This window comes from Hippocampus comes, unplaced genomic scaffold (genome assembly GCF_001891065.2).
Source record: "Hippocampus comes isolate QL1 unplaced genomic scaffold, H_comes_QL1_v1.1 scaffold187, whole genome shotgun sequence".
In the NCBI taxonomy this organism is placed as follows: Eukaryota; Metazoa; Chordata; class Actinopteri; order Syngnathiformes; family Syngnathidae; genus Hippocampus; species Hippocampus comes.
Window position 1 is genome coordinate 69,191 of NW_017828852.1, and position 5,557 is coordinate 74,747.

A 5,557-nucleotide genomic window follows, 5' to 3' on the forward strand; every position below is an offset into this window, starting at 1 on the left:
TTTGGGTGTGGGTGTGTGTGTGTGTTGGTGAGTGTGTGTGTGGTGGGGGGGGGGGCGTGTTTCAATTGCAAGCTGTCCAGACATACAGCACACAAATAAACCAAAATTAACCCTTTCATGCACCCTGTAACCCGATAACATGGTACGCTGTCCACTGGAGTAACCGCTGTCCCTGAACGGGTTAAATAAAAACAAAAAGTGCCATCAGTGTCAGACCAAGCTGACGGGGCCCTAACCATAGTTTGATAAAGGGGCCCTTCCCAACATCGTTGCATGACTTGTGCTTGGTTACTACAAAAGGAAATGTGTAACGGCAATCTTTTTTGTCACAGCTGAATTATTTCAAAGAGCACAGTCATATAATCACAAACAATCACACAAACCAAACGAGTAAAGAAACAGATGACCACAAATGCAAAAGCAGTCACTGAAGCGTATTTCTGGGTGAGTGAGTTCATCATGCAGCAAAAAAATAAAAAGTGCTTCCAAGATGGAGAGATGGTGAAAGAGGCATTCAATGAAGCAGCTGACTCTTTCCGAGACTTTAAAACAAACCAAACATATTATTTTCAACAAAGCCCTCTAGCAATCAGCAACTACAGTTACAAATGGACATACTGTTAATGAAAAAAAAAACACATACACAGTGGTCCCAGAAATAACTTGAATCTGACAAAAAGTAATAATAAATGAAAATTTAATGACAATTAACAAATGAAAATCAGACATTGTTTTTAAATTGTGGATGAACAGAATTATTTGAAAACATACAAACAAATAAACTCATGAATCACGACTCGACCAAAATGATGGTACTGGAAAAGATCTTTTAAATTTAAAGGTAAAAAAATCATTTGAATGTAGAGAAATGGGGACACTTCCTAAAATCAAATCTCTGAACCTTTATGCCACCTTTCCTTCACCTTTGTTGGATTATGGCCTCAGGTTCAGGGGGGATGAAGGAATCCGGGCCTTAACCTTCCTGGATGTTGACACAGGAGGAAAATTGAAATGGGCACGATGAATTCTAAGAATAAAGCCCAGGATAACCTCCAAAGAAATTGAAGGTGAGCTCCACGGCTAAGGTACAACAGTGTGAGATCGCACTACTCATTGTTGTTTGAGGCAACGCGGACTTTGTGGGAGACAACCAAGGAGAGCACCACTGATGGAAAAAACAAACACATTTAATTGCTAAACTTCATGTTTAGTTGAAATGCGCCGTCTGGAGAATGCACCCTTTAAATCTGAGACAACTGGAATGTGTCACAATACCTGCCGACAATTGCAAAAGTTGCAAGAAAGATTTATTTGATAGCATGATAGCCTCAAAAGGTTGTTTTTTCGGGCCTGTTAATTTTTTGTTTTAATAATTTTTTTTTTTAACCACATGAAAGCAAATGTCTGTTTTTGTGGGTTTTTGTTTTAATCGCAAAGGGGTATCAACAAATTTGTCCCTGCCTAAACCTGGCACAGTGACGCCACGGTAGCATGATTTGGCTCACTTATATGAGTTAACCTTTTTCCCCCCGCACATGCAGTTATTTGAAGTCCAAATAGCATTCCAATCATCGGTCATGATGGAATGCATCATGACCGATGATCATTTGGGCGTGTGTACAAACATCCTTTTGAGATCGAATTATTAGTGTGATAATTTGTGTTTGGCGCTTGTTTCATGTGGTGTATGAGTGGGTTGAACACGCCCACCCACCACTGCTGTTCCAAAAATAATTTATTTTAATCGCAATTCCAATTAATCTGATAACTATAAATGTAAGATTTGTTGGGAAGTCAACCGCTCCCCAAAATTAGGAATCCATGAAGACCAGCAAACAAAAATGTCAGCATGTGATACCGTGCCATGACTTTATGACGATGTCCTCGAGTCACTTGTTTGTTACTAGTCGATGTCCTGAACTCAGTTTTGGCTTGAATCAGTGGAGCTGAAATGGAACTCAATCAGGCACAGTGGTTACTACAGTGGACAGCCATTCAAACATTGTTTTCCCCTATGTGAATGAATCTTAATGTCACAGTTAGGCAATGCGCATCAGCCAGGCAATACACTGTCATCCACTGGTCAGGTTTGCATTTTTAAATTTGTTTTTTTCTGAAACAAGATGGCACACGGAAGTGCAGATGTGCCGTGCAGGGAAGGAATAACTATATTCCTTTCATTCGAGGAGACCATTGCAGATAGACATATTGAATCACCGGGCGACAACTAAGGAGTAATATAATTGTTTAAATATCCAAGTATTGATTTTGTGATTTGAGGAAATTGCGATTGATCATGTGTCCACTAAATTGGACATTGTGCATCATTAGCTACAGTTTGACTACTGTTTATAGTATTACTGCAACTTTGTTGTTTTTGAAAATACTTTATCTGCAGTTACTTTCATCCATCCATCCATTTTCCGATCCGATTTTTATCCTCACAAGGGTCATGGGTGTGCTGGAGCCTATCCCAGCTGTCTTCGGGCAGTAGGCGGGATACACAGTGAACCGGTTGCCAGTCGCAGGGCACACAGAGACGAACAACCATCCGCGCTCACACTCACACCTAGGGACAATTCAGAGTGTTCAATCAGCCTGCCCTGCATGTTTTTGGAATGTGGGAGGAAACCGGAGTACCCGGAGAAAACCCACACAGGAGAACATGCAAACCAGAGTCGCGATCGAACCCATGACCTCTGCGCTGTGAAGCCGATGCGCTAACCACTGGTGAACTGGGTTCTCTCTGCAGTTAATGTATGAAAGAAATGCAGTATTTATAATGAATATGAGACAATTGATATATAACGGAGAAAAAATGAGTATATATATATATATATACAAACCGAAAGGTGCATAAATAGATAAGTACAGTACACATAAGGGTAAAAGTATTTGATATGTAGATTTTTTCTTTTCTTCTTTGTATTGAAAAGATCAATCCATATACTGCTACATAACAAGGGGTAGGACTAGATAAGTTATTTACTTCTTCCTACTCCTTTGAACATAAAACTGTGATGATGTCTGTCTTTATTTTTTCTTTTTATAATTTTTACTTGCCTTCACTTTTGTCAATCTGTTATTGTATTGTATGTTTTATATGTTCAATAAACAATAAACAAACAAAGAAGTTATTCACTGGAAATAAATTCGATTTTTACTGTAGCAATATTTTATGGATTTTAGTCTTCATATGAGTGTTGTGATCAGTGTCCTTATATTTTGTAGTGGTCTGGTGCAGAGCATGCAAGCAAAGCCTACAGGATTGTCAACCACACATTTGACTCAAGTGAGGATGATGTCGGCAACGTTGATGATGAATGGTTCCCCAAAAAAAAAAAAAAAAAAGAGAGTAGCAAATGGCAGCAGGAGCGATTGTGAAGATGAGGATGCTGAGAAAAATGAGGCTGTTGTAGCTTAGGGACTGGAGTATTGATAGAATAAATGTACATAAAGTTATCCCATATTTACTGTTACATTACTACAAAGCGGGTTAGGGTAGCCCAGTGGTGAGCGCATCGACCTCACAGTGCAAAGGTACCAGGTTCAATTCCAACTGCGGCCTCCCTGTGTGGAGTTTGCATGTTCTCTCCGGGCCTGCATGGGTTTTCTTCGGGTACGCCGGTTTCCTCCCACATTCCAAAAACATTCTTTGCATGCTGGTTGAACACTCTAAATTGTCCCTAGGTGTGAGTGTGAGCGTGGATGGTCTTTCGTCTGTCTGTGTGTGCCTTGCAATGTTGCAATGCTTCACTGAGAGAGACAGTGAAGAATAATGTTGAAGGCGGGGGGGCCAGCCGGTTCCCAAGCTTGGACGAGATAAGCCATTATTAAGGAGTGGAGGTGCCGAGTGAGAAATGTGGAGCCCCATGTTGTGTTCTGGATTTGAAGGCTTCACCAACATTCTCAGGCTGAAATAAGATAACAACCTCTGAGGAGTGGAAGTGGCTACCTTGAGACGGCGCGTTCGTGACGTGCTTGCGCAAATGAGCTTGTGAACTCCTCTTAGCACAGTAGTGCATTGTGTTCTGACCAGACATCTTTGTGTGGCCTTCATCAATGTTTCTGACATATTTGTGTTGCCCTATTCCTTCCTTTTAGAAGATCGTGTATCATATGTATAAGTTTGTCTTTGGGGTCTGACAAGTATATCCCACCAAACAAAGCACCCAAGAACCCAAAAAAACAGACTTGTCCGGGAAAGCAAAGACAATGGAGGGACCTCCTTTTTTAGGGGAGTGGAGAGTGAATATTGAGGTTCAGGCAACCCTAAACCGGTTGCCAGCCAATCGCAGGGCACACAGAGACAAACAACCATCCGCGCTCACACTCACACCTAGGGACAATTTAGAGTGTTGAATCAGCCTGCCATGCATGTTTTTGGAATGTGGGAGGAAACCGGAGTACCCGGAGAAAATCCACGCAGGCACGGGGGAGAACATGCAAACTCCACACAGGGAGGCCGGAGCTGGAATTGAACCCTTTTCACTGTGAGGTCAGCGCGCTAACCATTGGACCACCAGGCCGCAATATGTAGTAGTAGGCCTGTTTATTTGTTATGCTTGGAGTTAATTTTTCTTTTGTTGAATGTTTTTGCAATATATTCGCCAGTATGGACACATGTTAAAAATATGTGAACACAATGTTCAAGATGAAAAAAAAACATGTTTTGTAGTGTTGTCACTGTTTTATGACAAACATCTTTCAACATTTGTTCAAATGCACATTATCCACCCTAGTGGACATGTCAGCATCTCCTTGAAAAATCGATGTTAAAAAGATTGTTTCCTGCCCTAAGTGTAACAAAACAAAATCCTGCTGTAATCATTATTTGTGCATGTAAGGTTGAATATCAAGTTTGTTTGACATTGCATACTGTTATGCCTTCAGATCTCTGCTCAAAACTCTTGTATCTTGCATTTTGACTTCAAGATGGCGCCGCGAGACTGGCTGCCTTTACAGCAGCTTCGATACTTGTTGTTCTACTTCCTTCCTTTCATAACTTGCTGCTGTAAATTGGGAATTTCTTCATCGTGAGACGAATAAAGGTTTTCTTATTCTTATTATTCTTATCTCAAATCATCTTTTAACAGTGAAATGAATGTAAAATGCCCGAGATCCATTCCAGCAGTACCCCCTCAAACAATTGTAATGTGTACTTAAATGAGGAAAAATAGCAATAATGTGTGTAAAAACACACCGTATGTCATGATACCTTGCCCCCTTTTGACCCAGCATATAGCCAGCCCTGCATCGCGGTACACTGTTATAACAATAAATCATGTCAAACAAAAACCAAAACAACAACAACAAATCACCCTCCAAAAAACTCTTAAATTAAGACTTTTTTTTTTTAATTAAAAAAACCCAACTATGAAATCAAGACATAACAGACAGCTGGCTGCAAAGTGTTTGTTAAAAAAAGACTGGCACTGAAAATGAACAAATTTTCATTCGAAACAGTATGAATAAAAGGTAAACAGCAACGACAGAAGGGTTTGGGAACTAAACTTCAGGTGAGGGTGTGCACTGTCATGAGAGTGGAGGAGCAACA